Raw genomic sequence first — 16463 nt, 5'->3', positions numbered from 1 at the left:
GGGCACAACCTATTTACGTTTTGCCCCATCAAACGGATGGTTTGGATCATCCTATGGTGTAATTCGTTCAGTACTTTCTAAAAAATACTGGGCTATACGTGTTTACACCATATAAAAACTACCTATTACATTTTGGATGGAAATCTCCTTCCTTGATTCACCCACCGTTAGGGGTGCAACTCAGGTCGGGTTCAACCTGAAAAAAGGTCAGGTTGGGTGTCTTTTGAGTCGGGTTCAGGTCATGTGTTCTTAACGGGGTTAAGATCGGGTCGGGTTCAGGTTGATGGCTTGGGCAACTTGACCCTAGTGAAACCCGACATTCTTTTTTATCATTTTTTGTGGGAAATGTTATCACCACAACCATATTTTGATATTTGAACAAATCAAGCTGTCTTTCATTCTTTAATCGGCTCGTGATCACTTTTTGCGAAATGTAATAACCTTTTGACGTCTCTTTAAATACTAAAAGACATGATGGTTTGTGAAAATATCAAAATATGGGTGTGATGATATCATTTCCCTTTTTTAAGGGTCGGGTTCGGGTTGGAAAAAAGGGTTCCTCAGGTTGGATCAAGTTGAACCTCACTGGTTCCAGTTGGCCTCAAACCGACCTAACCCAACTCGAGCTGCACCCCCTACCCACCGTATTCAACTGAGTTCCTATAGAAAGGCTAAAAATGGAAAGTGAAATGGGACTCCGCGACAATTTGTGATGGAAGTTTTTTTCTTCATTTTTTTGTTGATTGGTTTTTGCAATTCAAAGGGATATTAGACTTTTGGCGTCTTCCTGCTTAAGAAATTTATAACAGTTGTGACACCCTCGAATTTTTGGTACATCCTTCGACCTTTGTATTAGCTTTTTTTTCGAAGCTCACAACAATGGTATTCTTTGAAGCACCTATTGATGCATCACTGTTAGGGCCTGGTTCATCCTGGGTTTTGATAATTGATTTTGAGTCCAAAACTGATTATTGGGTACAAAATTAGAAGGTCCCTCTTCTCATTCTACACATGTTCCTTGATTCTACCCTGGAAGCTTCATTAACTTGGTTTAGAAGGCAGATTCTATCAATTTTTTAATATATCTAATTTATTTGTCTTTTGAATATATCTAATTTGGTCAGGATTCTCAGTTAAGGCAGAGTAGACTTCAAACTTGAAGCTAACTCAAATCTGCTTCTTAATTTGATAATGTGGGTAAAAAAAGATTTATAAAGTTTAGGAGAAACTAAAAAACGCAAGTGTAATGAATGGCAGAAATTGTTTCATTATTGAGGGGAAAACACGCTAATGCTTAGCATCATATTTATGAGTCGCATTCCATGCGACACCAAATTTTCTGAGCATTCTCAAACTGTGACCCATAAGATCTAAGAGCAATTCACGTCAGTTCGTAGCAGTTAAAACATGGCATTCTCTCTTTCAGGATGCTCCATGTGGCAGAGAAGCTTTGGGAAACAATGTGCCTGAGCTTAGACAGAATCAGAGATGAAATTGGACGAGACTTTTGCCTTCTCTTTTGGCAACATTGAAGAATAAAGAAGTGTTTTTTACCTTAGTTTCCTTGGTTTGTATCTCTTCCCAAGATCTTCTCAGTCTTGAGGCTTGATCTTCTTTTTAATATAATTTCACAATTTTAAAAAAAATATTTATTTTTACAATTTAAAAAATATATTTATTATTACAATTTAAAAAAAAAGTATTTATTATTTCTAAAAAAAAGTATTTATCTATTGAGATTCCCTAACAGTGGAAAAGGATATTAAATATAGTTGCTGCAGATTTGTTATCAGTGTCATCTATAAGATATTAGTAAACATAACTAACTAATGACAATGTTTTTCTTAGATTTTTTTTTTTTTTTTTTTTTGGCTATTTCATTTGATTGGGATATTGGTAGCCTCCTCTTTGCAAAAAAAATTGTTTTCTTGTTCTCTCCGATTTCATTTGTTAAACTTTGTATGTACCATGGGGTCTGATCATGCCCGTATCTTTCTGCGACATATATTTGGAGTGTGTGCTTCTCTTTTAATAATTTCCTGCAATTATTTTATCTTTTTGATGGGTTTTAAATAATCAATCCAGTTCTTGATCCTTTGGGTGTGATTTTATTATGTATTTTTATTCATGATTTTACATACTTTTCTTGCAACTAGGTACTCACATCAACTGTCTTGCAGATTTAATGGGTTCAGCCTCATGTAACATGTAGCAGAATGTACCGAAAAGCATCTCTCGAGACCTTAAAATGAGTTGTAATCTTGCCTTGCGAATGTTATGAACCAATGGTCTGATATCTTTGTTTTATTTATTGAATAGCTTAACAATGTACACTAGCAACAATGCTTCGAAAACAAGTGTACACTAGCTTAACAATGTACACTATTGCTAATCACTAGCTTAACAATGTACCCTAGCAATTGGCAATAGTCCCTTTTCTTCCTAATCTTGATACATTATTCTATTTAACATATTTAGATGATTGGACCTACAATTGATTTTGAATGTAAAAGTGACTTTATGCCAAGGGCTTCTCTAATTTTAATAGAAAAAGCATGTTATACAAGCAGCACGTTAGATGATCACCATTGCCATGCGACACTATTAGTTAAATCTCATGTTGAATGGAGATCACACCCATTAGATAAAGATGTGCAAAAATCAATGGCTAAAATAGGTAATATTGTTAATATGTAGGGATAATTACATTTACACCCCCTCTAGTTTCTGACACATCCACTTCCACCCCTATAGTTTAAAACGTGACAAATACACCCCTGTAGTTTCAATTTGTTTAAGGTTTGCCCCCTCAGCTGAAGGTTCGTCCATAGATTGAAGGGTTAGGATGATCCAATGGAGCTGATTACACATAAAAGAAATGAAAGAAGTGTCGCCTAAGAATAGCTAGGTTATGAGTGTCATACCTAATTTGTGTCTAAGTTTTGGTGTGCAAACGCATGCATGCTACAGCTCTATCGGATCATCCTAACCCTTCAATCTATGGACGAACCTTCAGCTGAGTGTATTTGAAACTACAAGAGTGTATTTGTCACGTTTTAAACTATAGGGGTGGAAGTGGATGTGTGAGAAACTAGAGGGGGTGTAAATGTAATTATCCCTAATATGTATTGCTTTAGTCGAGAAACGCCATCAACGGGATTTTGATAATTTTTCTTCCTTTTAAGTCAATTAATAAGTTAATGTTTTAAGCTTCGTATGAGAAATGACCAAAAAAAAGAAAAAGAAAAAGAAAAAGAAAGCATGGTGAGAATGATAATTGTGAGAATACTGCTAGCTACTTGTTATTCCAATGCCTTTAGAATGATTAATTCATGCATTTTCATTAGAAATTACAACAAACAAATATGCATTGTTTTAGTATGATTTTCTTGTATAAAGCTCTCTCCTTTCTAATTTCCCTTAGGTGAAGTTAAAAAAAAACACATGCTTGCTATAGATATAAACTATCAAAATTGAGACATGGGAGGAAACTAAATTAATGGGGAAAATTAAAAGGTAAATACGTAATTCTCCAACTATCCCTTAAGGTGATTTACCCGTCCGAAAGAGTAATATGTAGCATAAGTTCAATCTAAAAAGGGATCAGTCTAATTTATTTTTATTTTTTGGTCTCAACTTCATACCTTCATTTTGTCAATATTATCATTACTAGATTTTTACATTCCATTGTAAAATATATAGTTAGTCGGAATATCAGGATTTTAGGGAAAAGTCTCATCCACCTTTTCTACATCTTGCCCTTTCTAACTTTTTTCTTCACGAAACCCCAATTCGATTCTGTAAGGAAAACCCTAATCCTTTCTTTGTTTGTTTGTTTGTTTTTTTTAATGAGTTCTCTGTTTCTTGTTAGTTTTTCTCTCTTTGTTTTGTTTTGGGTTCATGTAAATGATGGTTTGGAAATAGCTTGAATGTTCTTTCAAGGCATATGGGTTTTTTGGGGTTTTAGGTGTCATGTTCTTCATTTATCATGAACAATGGGATTGGTTGGGTCAATAAATTGAATAAGGCAAGATCCCAATTCTTTATTGACGTTAGATAGAGAAAATAAATGTTATATTTGCAAGGATGGCAGATTTATGCTGCTTCAAAATTGAGACGAGCATTTTTGCTTCAGGAAATAACACATTTGTTTCTTTATGATATGGTGTTCTCTTTTTACATTCAAATTCTTCAATTATTCAAATTAGTAAATGTATACATCGAGTTCTAAGTGGGGTTATCAAACTCTCAAAAGGGGGTTATCAACCCTCTCTAACAATATTTCAAAATTATGTCTCCATTGATAATTCTTGTATTTTGGCGTCCCCTATTGGCAATTTTTCCTTCTTTTAAAAACTCACCACTAAACCACAAACGACCTCTGTCTCTCTCTGTTTTGAAAGTCCATCTCTCTCGCTTTCTTTTGAAAATTCTGCTCTCCCTCTCTGCTCCTCATTCTCATTCCTTTCCCTCTAATATCAGATCCATGGCCAGTTCTGGATATAGATCTTCTAAAAACGGATGGGGCCGTCCTGCGTTCTAGCACCTTTCTTCTTCCCCTGAATGAACTGACAGCATATGAAGATTGCATTCGCATAGACAACACCTCATTAATCTCATAGTTCCGGTGGAAAACATAGCCCACTTCGTCACATCTCTCAAATACGTGGCCCATTTTTCGGTTGGGGGAGTATTTACTGAAATCCAAAGGCTTAATGATGAGAATTTGAACTTGCAACGGAACAATCTCCAATTGCACAATTACAAGAGACGAATCAAATGATGGAAGGAGGTGTTTTATTTTTATTTTTCTTCAGTCTCTTTTTTGTTTTATATTCTTCCTAGTGGAATTAGTTTTTATTTATCTTTTTTTTCACTTAATTGGGAAACTAGGAACAGGTTGATATAGGAGTCTTTTAGTACCGGTGGGACCACCCCGTTGCACGGGCGCGACCACAAAAATATGATTTAAAAAATGTTTTTCTTAAAAGGATTTAATTTGTAAATGCAGATTTTTCCTATAAAAGGGAGGAAACTCAGATTCAAAAACAAATCAATAACCAAAGTCATAGATCTAAAGGACCAAACTGCCATATGAAATATCCCCAACTGGCTTGGGACAAAGGTGGAGTTGTGTTGGAGTGGGTCCCTCCCATTTGGGAGTGCCGATCACACTTATGGTGAGAATGGAAGGGTGTAATAGTAGTGGGTTTTTTTTGCATTAATGAAGATGGTGATGTATAAGAAATAAGAGGGGGACAAAGGGGGGACAAGGAAGAGTTATTTTTCAGTTTTTTAAATGATGATGGCGATGTAAATAATAAAGTATTGAAGTGCATATGTGATATCGTCGTATTCCGCGCGTGAGAATCTTACTCTTTCGGTGAACCACGCGCGAAAGATAGTTGCTTTTAGCGCGTGCGTTCGCAAAAGTCAGAAATCGGTGCCGAATTCATTTAAGGCGCATGAAGATTGATTTATTCGGCGATTGCATGCGCAAACTCGCCTTTGCGCACCTATAAATACAGAGGCAGAGGCAAAGGCAAAGGCAAAGGCAAAGGCAGGGTGAAGACACAAGCAGAAGTACAGAGTTGAGGAGTACAAACAGAGTAGTGTAGAGAGAGAGAGAGAGAGAGAGAGAGAGAGAGAGAGAGAGAGAGAGAGAAATACAGCTCTAATAGCTGTATAGTGAAAGCCAGTGTGTGAGGGAGGCCAGTGTGTGAGGGAGTGTTAGCTACTCATAGTCATACACTGAAGGCATAAGTTTGTATGCACTCTGTAAGAGACCCACCTACAAGTGATGTTGTAACTCATTATTTACTATAGTGAAAGTTTTTCAAGTGGATTACGGTCTCGTGGTCTTTTCCTTCACCCCGAAGGGTTTTCCACGTAAAAATATCTGGTGTTATTTGTCATTTTTTTTTTTACTTCCATATCTTATCCCATTTAATTTTCACAACTTTAACTCAGAAAAACTTTATCCGAGCCTATAATTCCGCAATAGAGCTTTTTTCCAACAAGTTGAGACATTAAGACTGTTAAAAAGAAAAATCATCTTATGAAAACAAAAGGAGTAATCCAAATTTTTTGGTGGCAATGCTTGGGTGGGTCCTTTGCCAGGGTTACATGTTGATGCTGCATATGCCGATAATTCTTACATCTGCTCAAAATTGATGGGTTAGAACTATGAAAGCTATGGTGCTGATCAACATTCACCAAATAAGCTGAAGAATTAATGGGATTAAAAAAATAGTTAAATAAGAAGGAGTAATATTAATAAATTGACTGGAAAAGGAAGCATGCAATCTGTTTACATAAAACCGAATAAAGAAAAATGAATTCATAGACTGACTCACCTTCAGTTGCAAAAATGCTCCTAAGGAAATCTAAGCTTCCAGTGCATTGAAGCCACCTTGACAACCTTGAATTTCCCCTCTGATTCAGTTGGGAGTGACAATCCTGTCTAAGAGCAGGCCAAAAGGCAATGTTCAAATGTGTGTGAGTAAAGGTGAAAATTATTATGAGAAACTATCCAACAATCAAATTCATCATAATTTTGCTGAAAATCATGGAAAGAAAGCTGATGCTTTATAAAAAAAATTAGAAGGATTTCCAAAATGGGTTATCTTCACAAGATCTAATTGATATCCTATCACATATCGAAATTTCAAAAAGAGTACAAACTTACGGATGCAACAGAAATTGGTGTACGTGGGCCATGTCTACAAAGTTATTTGAACATCTGAACCGCCCCAATGAAATGAATAATAAATTAATTAGAATTTCTTAAGAGAACTGAAGTTGAAAAAAAAAAAATTGGGAGCCAAAAAGAGACATAGAAACACACAATGACCTTTTACTTTCTTGATGGCATCACTAAGTGCCGTAAAGGGTGATTTTCATCTGTAAGCATATCTACAAAACCCCACTAAATATTGAGATATGTGATTAACAATTTACAAAAGTAGATCACCATATATTAGAAGCTAAGTACCATTGTATCTAAGCAAAAGGATATCACTAAGTGATACCTTTGAAAATTTCATTTCACAAAGTGCTGGCATAACATATTCGCAAATATGTTTAACCACCATCTATCATCAGCAACTAAAGATCAAAACATGAAACCAATGACTGGACTGTTGGAAAGTTGCCTTATTTCCCACCGTGTATTGTGGGAAGACTGAAGCAAAATAGAAGGTGGTTCTCTAGGTTTTGGAACGTGAAAACCTAGTTATAGAAATCCTTCTATTCACACGACTAGTGGGTTTTTGGCAAGAGCTTGGGTGTGGGTTTTCCTTCCGTGTGTGGGCTGCGAGAGAGAGAGAGAGAGGTTTGTCTTTGGCTTTCTTCTCGGGTTCTCTTGTGGCTTTCTCTTGGGTAACTCTCTTGTACGGTCTTGGTTTGAGAAGCAAGGAAAGGGTTGCGGGTTTTAGGTTTGGGTTTAATCCATTGTAATCCATGTATATTGTTTTTTCTCATAGTGGAAGATCGTGTTTCTTGCCCGTGGAGTAGGCTTGGCCGAACCACGTAAAATCTTGGTGTTCATCTTGTGGCTTGCTTTTGCTTATTTTACTTTTCCGTTTAATTTGTGCACGATTGGATTGATTTGATACCTTGTAGCGATGGTATTCATCAACAGCAACATCTCCAGTCCCATTGTTTGCAACTCAGCCTTCACAAAATCCCAACATATATGTAATAGGGAAATGATATCTGCGCCAAGGTGTTTCGATAAACAAGTACTCCACTTGTTTGTCGTGTAGTATTTAAAGGGATTTCAGAGGATATTACGATTCTCAAAAGGCTCTTTAAACCCTTTAAATATACTACACAACAAACAAGTGGAGTGCATGTTTATTGAAACACTTGGCGCAAATATCATTTCCCATGTAATATTGTAATGAACAAAATACAAAGCAATCAGAAAGATCAAATTGAGAGAGATAGATAAAATTATATACCTGGTTCAAGAATAAAGACATCCCAAATACTTGGGCCCCGCCCATATTTTGGACCAGCAGCTCCTTCGACTTGGTACACAAAAGTGGCCGTTTCCGAATGTGAAATCGACCGAAAAACTCTCTCTACTTAGACCTCTGGTATCATAAAGATGGCCGGAAAAAGAAAAGTGAACTTATGCAGAAGAGTAAACTAGGAAAAAGAGAAAGCTACCCATCTTGAAAAGAAAACTAATGAGTAGATCCTTTTCGATGCGGCGAGATGAAGCACGGACTAGGTCGCTCTCTTTAAGGTGATTTTGGGCCTATGTGGAAAAGCCTCCGGTGCAACAAATCTAAACGCAATTCTCAGGATACAACAGCCCGATGCACCGTCGGTATCTATCTGAAGTGCACGATCAGATAGATTTGAACCAAATAGCGAACACTCTGAATGCCCAGCAAATGGAATAAAACAAAGAAGAAATAAAATGGCAGAACACTATGAAATATAGAGAGTAAGTCGGTTCTTTCAACAACAGAGAGAAGAAAAACACTTTTTATCACTAACAGATAAAGGAAATGGTCCTCTGCTAATAGCGCAGAAAAAACAGAGTAAGAAATATTCTCTATTAACAGAGAGCAACAAAACAGAAAATGTTGTGTAGAAAAACGTTGGTAAACATGGGTTTTTATAAGAAGAAACGTGTCTGTTAAAGACACTCTTTAAGAAACACAAGCACACGTTGGTAAACATGGGTTTTTATAAGAAGAAACGTGTCTGTTAAAGACACTCTTTAAGAAAACACCCTTTAGAAAAGGTTTTTAATATAATAAACGCATCCTTAAAAAACTAGCCGTTTTTAAAACAACTCTTGGTGATTAGAAAGGATAATCTCGTTTCCCAACCCAACCCACACCCACATGCGCCCCGACACGCCACGACTCGGCGCGCCCGTGTTTTGTTTTTTGTTCTTACTGTTCTTTGTAAAAGTCCCCAGGCAAACAAATTGAATGCCCTTGAAAGGCCCAAGCCTTTGTCTCAACACTCCATCTTATATGGATGGAAGAATCTCTCACTTTCCCATCTTGGACTAAATTTCACAAATGAAAAGAGAGCACACTCCAAAGGCTTCAAAATTTTTAGTGGGAAAAGTACAAAAGAAAGAACCAATTTGAAAACTTCAAATTTTGGGTGGGAAGTTCAAAAGAAAGAATCAATCTGTAAATCTGAGCTCCTTGGGAGATCCATTCATTCTCATGTAATTTTGTTTATTTCGCGGGAGGAGGCCTTGCATGGGCTTAGTTTTGTATGGGAGCTTGTTCCCTCCATGCTGGCTTTTGAGCCCCCTTGAGCTGTATTTCTTTCTCTTTCAATATATCTGGTAGGGGTCTTGCCTAACCCCAGCTTACCCACCAAAAAAAAAAGGTTCAAAAGAAAAGGAATCTTTAAAAAAAAGTTAAAAGTCTCTTTTCTAACTATTAAAATACTAACATCTTCATCTCTGATGTATAATCACTAGGCTTTCTCCTATTCACTTATTTATAGAAGAATACCCCATATCCTAGAACAAGTAGACTTCTTTGTACCCTACGTTACAGGCTTCTTATTATTATTATTATTTTTGATGACGTAGGATGTCCCCACCCCCTTCGGGAGTAGGACTAGTCCCTACGGATTAAGGGTGTCAATTTTGGCTCGGGCTCGAAAAAAGCTCGGCTCGAGCTCGGCTTGAATCCTTAACAAGCCGAGCCGAGCTGGCTTGCCAGGCTCGTTAAGCTTAATGAGCCGAGCCCGATTTAGGCCAGGCTCGGCTCGGCTCGTTAAGGCTCGTTAAGAATTTAATATATTTAAATATATATATATATATATATTATATATTAATATATACACTAAAAGGGTTATCCAGGAGCGAAAGGGGGAGGCAAAATATGTCATTTCATTTTTGGAACCCCATTTGTTACTTGGACCACCTCCCATAGTGTAAAAAAAGTAGTCAAATTACACTAGATAGGGCTGTCCAGGGAAGATGAGGGGTGTGAACTTAATATAACCCGAGCTCGGTAAGGCTCAAGAGCCTGGTTCGAGCCCGAGCCGAGCTTTTGAGCTTAACGAGCCGAGCAGAGCCTGGCCAAGCTCGGCTCGGCTCGTTTACACCCCTGCTACGGATACACGCAACGACCCACTCACCACGTGTATCAGGTAAGTCGGGGGCAAGATTCGAACACTCGTCAACAGGGAGCAAACCCGTGACTTTATGCCGACGAGCCAACGCCTGGGTGGGTTAACAGGCTTCTTATTGTCCTTAACCGATTCAAACTCCCTGCCTTATTTTGGTAATAACACCGTTTTTCTATGCTATAGGATGAACGGTTTGATCAATCAAGATGGGACCTACTGTGCCACGGTGACCTCAATTTATTATAACGAGGTGGGCCCACTATAACTAAGTCCTCCCAATACTTACCTTATCCACATCCAAATTGAATTTCACCTCAAGTTGAAGTCTTCCTACATTGAATTTGCACTGTCCAAAGTCCTCTCAAATTCTTTTCAGTGCAATTCATACATGTGCACCAAATTGGAATTTAATTACAATTTGTGTTTTACCTGGACTCCTTTTCCTGCCCTCCAAACGCTTCTCGAATTCTAGTGTACGCACTCCTCACTTTATTAGAAGTACGGTATGACCCACACCATAGGATGATTCAAACCGTCCATTAGATGGGCCACAGCCTAAATAGGTTGTGCCCCAAAAATCATTTCCATAGGTTGTTACTAACCCTCCGATCTGAAAGTTAGAGGGTTGATCCTAACCCTCTATAGATCGGAGGGTTAGGATCAACCTATGGAAATAATTTTTGGGGCACAACCTATTTAGGCTGTGGCCCATCTAATGGACGGTTTGGATCATCCTATGGTGTGGGCCATACTGGACTTCTAATAAGTGAGGAGTGCGATCATCAAAATACAAAAGTGCTGATAACATTTCCCTTATGAAATTATGACTACTCTTTTTACATTACCAGGGGGTGGCCAGGGGAAGTAGAGAGGGCGAATATATCATTTCAGGTTGTGAATATTTTGTAATTGCATCTGTTTCTGGAATAGGTAGAGATCCAACGGTGATGATCTTAGTATGTAGAGGCTCATCCTGTTACACATTATTCATGCAGTGGGGCCACCATCCGGTTACACATAGAGTTCTTATTAGGTATACGATGGGTGGAACAAAAAACCCGGGCCCCCATAATGATGATCCAAACCATTCATTTGCTGGGCCCCAGCATAGAGTCTATTTTTACTGACCGACAAATTAGCCAAGGATCACATAATTGGATGATCCAAGCCATTCGTTTGTTGGGCCCGATGTAGATTGGTTGTGCCCCAAATATTCTTCTTCCATAGGATGATCCTAACCCTCCAATCCTCCACAAATCGGATTGTTACAGTCTTCTATGAAGAAGATTTTTGAAGCACAGCCTATGTAGGGGCCCAACAAATCATTGGTTTAGATCGTCCAAAAATCTGGGCCCACTGTTTTTTTTGCTCCTCCTGTGGCTAAATGCACGTCCACCATACAAAACTCAATTGCATTTTCATGGTAAAGAAATAAGGGCCCGTTTGGATACCTCATATATTGTATTTGGATTTGGAATTGAGTTTTGAATACAAAATGAATAGATACGGCAGCTCATGTTGAGGGAGATAGAGTGGGTAGGGGGTACTTCCTATTGGAGGGGAGAAGGATGAGGAGCAAAGAGGGTGAAGGAAACTACCAGCTCTTTCGATTTCTGATTTCTTATTTGCACAACTTATTTGGAAATCTAATTTTTTTCACTGTCAGTTGCTGAATTGGAAATCCAAGAATTCAATCGGATCCAAATTACAATCCAAAAAGGGCTGCAAATGTGAGAAACCAAAATCAAAATCTTCTCTGCATCCTAAGGGCCCGTTTGGATGCCGAGAAGATTTTGATTTGGATTTCTCACATTTGCAGCCCTTTTTGCTTTGTGATTTGGATCCGGATCAAATCCTTGGATTTCCAAATCAGCAGCTGACAGTGAAAGTAATCAGATTTCCAAATATGCTGTGGAAATAAGTAATTGGAAATCCACAGAGCTTCCCTCAAGTAGGAAGTACCCCCTTCGCTCTCTATCTCCCTCAACATGAGCTGACAGATTTATTCATTTTGTATTCAAAACTCGATTCCAAATCCAAAAACAAAATATGAGGTATCCAAACAGGCCCTAATATAAAATAGACATTGCTGTGAATGACTAGTTTTAGCATTTTCAGGGAAAAGAAAAGGAATAAATAAAAAATAACGTCACACATGTTGAAATCCTAGTGCTAGTTCCCCCTCGGTTCCTATATTATTTTTCAAATAAAAAATCGTATGAAATAAACGAGATTACTAGTCCAGTAAACTGAACATTATCCCACAATACATAACACTGATCTCGCAATTCTTAAAGAGCAAATGTAAATACATCAAGCACGCCCTATTAATCTTCATGCTGATTTGAAATCCTCCCTAGATCATCAAATGAAGCAACCATTGAGAAAATCCTCCAATCGTGCACAAATTAAACGGAAAGTAGAAACAAACACAGGCCACAAGATGAACACTAAGATTTTACGTGGCTCGGCAAAGCCTACACCCATGGGCGAGAAACACGATCTTCCACTATGAAGAAATAACAATATACAAGGATTACAATAGATTAAACCTACAATCCTTTCCTTGCTTCTCTCAAACTAATACCATACACGCAAGAGATGCCCCGTGAAAATTCATAAGAGAAAACCCAAGAAGAAAAGGACCTGACGGTGTTAGAAAAGGTTGGAAAAACCTCGAGCAAAATTGCTACACGTAGCGAAAAATTAAACAGTGTAGAACAAAATTTTTGCTCTAACCCAGGATTCCTAGGGACTAATTGATTTTATAGTGATTTAATAAACATAAATATAAATACCTTATTTTACTGATGAGAAGAAAAATGTCAGCGTGATCCACTCCTCGAAAATCCACCAACGATATAATCGATGCGAAATTGCAAGTTGAATCGATGGATTCATTTTGTTGCACAAAGGATCTTGTAAACAACTATTTGTTTACTTTATAGTCTGATCTAAACAAAATTATAATAAGGGAATATGTATTTAGATCAATGGAGCTTGGTTGGATGTTTGTCTTTGACTTAGAAAAGACATAACTAATTGATCGAATTGAAGAAGAAGAAGAAGAAGAGAAAGACTTTGGAGTGTCTCTGCCAGTTTCCAGTGCATGGAATTATAGAAGAGTTGTTGAAAACTCCAGCAATATGTCTTATATTTATAGAGTTCTCAATTTTCATATGCACAATCCAAAGTTTCTAGAGAATTCTCAAAGTTCTTAGAAACAAGTACATGCACATTAATTTTTGGCCAAGAAATGAGTAAGTTATGATTGTTTTAGTAAAACCAGTCTATAAGCTAAACTTACAATTATTTATTTAATTTTTTAATTAAATAAACATATTTTCTCTCATCCAATGGGATAAAAGCTCCATCCATATTTTTCTATAATTCCCAAAATAACCTTTATGATTAATACTTAACCATTTTGGTATTCCCAATGTATCACATAGTGCATATACACTATATACGTTGTATATATCCTTTCAATGAATCTAATGCCACGAAACTAGTTCGTTTAAGTAACTAAATAAATGCGGGACCTCTACCTATTAGATTATAATAGGTCAATCAAGTAGTGAGTGTGAATGTAGCAGGAATTTAACGGTAGATGCTACAGAACCCACAAGAGGGCCCCACTGCGATTATTGCTCCGTAGCTAATGCTATAATTGCATTGAGTCAGTGGCTTCCATCCTGAAGATAACCGTCAAATCATCATACCCCCAATCACATCAAATGTGCAAGTCATTTCTCCAAGTCCACATCTACCGAGTTGAGTCCTACGGGGAGTGGACATCCACTACCCCTGGGCTCACTCACAGTATACCTTTCAGTCAAACAGTGTTGACCAGCAAATGCATTTGCTAAAATATTTCAAAACTTATTTTGTAAAATCTTTTTTGATACACACTTTATCAAATCCATCTGGCTAGGTATTTTTCTAGGCCTACTGCTCTGACCAAAACCGTAGATGTTACCCTATAAAATAGGTGGAGAATTCCATGTCGGGTATCACTATTAACCTCGAAGGTTTGCCCAACACTCCAGTACTACCCTCTGGTGATTTCAAAAGAATCACAGTTACATAGACAAAATATGAGAGACTCGCTAACAGACTAATATGACCCCTCAGGTCAAAAGACATGTAAAGGGTCCTATCTGGTAGAATAGCTCAATTGTCTCTTGTCCACAAGCCATTCTAGTGTGATCATGTTCAGTACGCAATCTCATTGTCATACCCATTCTATCTTGCTTAGGGTCCACTACACAAGTGATTGAGATAAGTCACTCCACATCTCGTGGATGTAAATAAGATAGATGCTGGTTCTATACAGGAGGAGGTGTTCAATCCTCAACCCCCACTAGGAACTATAAAGGTCTGTAAAGAACCGGAATCTCATATCTCATTGCTCCCTAGGATTTGTGAATCCATGAGCATGGGTTTCCTACTTTGCTACCTAAGGACAAATACGTGTCAATAATAAATAACATATCACACATATTTAACTGTTAGTTACACATAAATTGTCATGAAAAGAAACTTTCATTGATTAATATGTGAAATATACTGGGTTTTAGGGCACCAACTCTAACAGACGGAACCCAAGAAAACCCAAGAAGAAGACCCACTTATTTCTCCTTCTCTCTTCTCTCTCCTTCTCTCTTCCCTTCTCTTTCTCTCTTTTTCTCACTTCTTAGAGTAGTCGACACACCCCAAGCCTCTTTTGCAGCCACAATCCACAAGAGAAACCGTTCTCTTTTATACATTAGGTTTTCTAAAAAAACCCCACTATCTTAAATCTGTTTCTACCTCCTTGCCTTCCCACTATAGCCATGAGAAATAAGGCAACTTCCCCAACAATCTCCACCTTTGCTTATTTCACAGCTACCTAAAGATTTTTTGTTGATGTCGCCACCGGTCTACTGTCACCACAAACCACCATTGACCTTCCAAAGTACCAACTACACACCCATCGAATAATCTTGGTTGTGACTCCTCCTGATTCGATGAACAAGGCCGATGCACATGTGTACTGCCAACCCGTTGACTCACCCAATCAACCTTAGAGAGGGATCTCGATCCATCCTCCCCAACGCAGGTTCTGTCACCTTCTCACCATCGTCTTTAACCTGAAAACTCGTCGCTGCACCAACTGCGAAAGCGACCCTATGGCCACTCACCATTACCCTGTTTTCACTAAGTCATCGTGATCTTGTGAACACTAGTCATCGTGTCCCTGACCAAACGATATAACCCGCCACAGCCGTACAGCCGCATGTGATTTTCTTAGCTCCACCTGCAGCCATGGTTTTAAATTTTGACTGAAATTTCGGTCGAGACCGACACCGAAACGTACTGAAACTGAAACAACGGGAACTTACCAAATTTCGGCTGAAATTTTGGTCGAAATTTGGAAAAAAATATTAATTTTTTGTTCCTTTACCAAATTTCAGCCGAAATTTTGGCCCAAAAAAATGACATTTCATGCCCCTTTACCGAAATTTCGGGATTTCAGCAAAAATTTCGGTTTTGATTAGCCCTGAAATTTCGGTCGAAACCGAAATTTAAAACCTTGCCTACAGCCAAATTACTACAAACCTTGAAGTCCAACTGGCCAATCGATACTAGATTCCTTTGCATCTTTGAGACATACGCGACACCACCTAAAGTACGAACCACTCCATCGAACATCTTGATACTGTTCCAACTCCTGTGACGTCACAAGTAGACCACTCAGAGAAGGAAACTACATGTCTCTTGGAACGTATCCAAATATTCCCTCCTAGAGCATACATGAACAAAGCACTCTGAATCTAGAATCTACTCATCATGAGAAGTATGATTACCTGAGGAGACTATGAGACCATCACTAACCACTTCGTTATGCTCATCCTTTACCGCCACCACGGTATTTGTAGCACCATTGTCCGCTTGATCAGATTGCTTCGGACAAACCTGCTTGATGTGGCCATATTCCTCGCAACAGTAACATTGCATGTCCTTTCCACTGACCCTGGATCTTGACCTTCCTTTTCCTGATCTCTTGTCAGACAACCTTCCTCTTTAATTCCCACCATGGACAACCAACTCATGATCTTTACTTCCACCAAGAGCAGGTTTCTTCCGCATCTCATTCGACAAGAGTGATGCCATGACTTCCTCTAACTTCACTATATCCTTTCCATACAATAAAGTTGTCACCATGTTGTTATACGAATCAAGAAGTTAAGTAAGAAGCAAAATGACCTTGTCTTCTTCCTTCAACTTTTCATCAACCATGTGGAGCTGATCCACAAGCCCATTAACACTGTAATGTGCTCCAAAAGATTCTCGCCTTC

This window comes from Tasmannia lanceolata, unplaced genomic scaffold, assembly GCF_043159265.1.
Source record: "Tasmannia lanceolata isolate RefF3 unplaced genomic scaffold, GAP_Taslan_0.1 ptg000044l, whole genome shotgun sequence".
NCBI classification, from domain to species: Eukaryota; Viridiplantae; Streptophyta; class Magnoliopsida; order Canellales; family Winteraceae; genus Tasmannia; species Tasmannia lanceolata.
The sequence above is the reverse complement of the archived record's forward strand: the minus strand, read 5'-3'. Positions refer to the sequence as shown.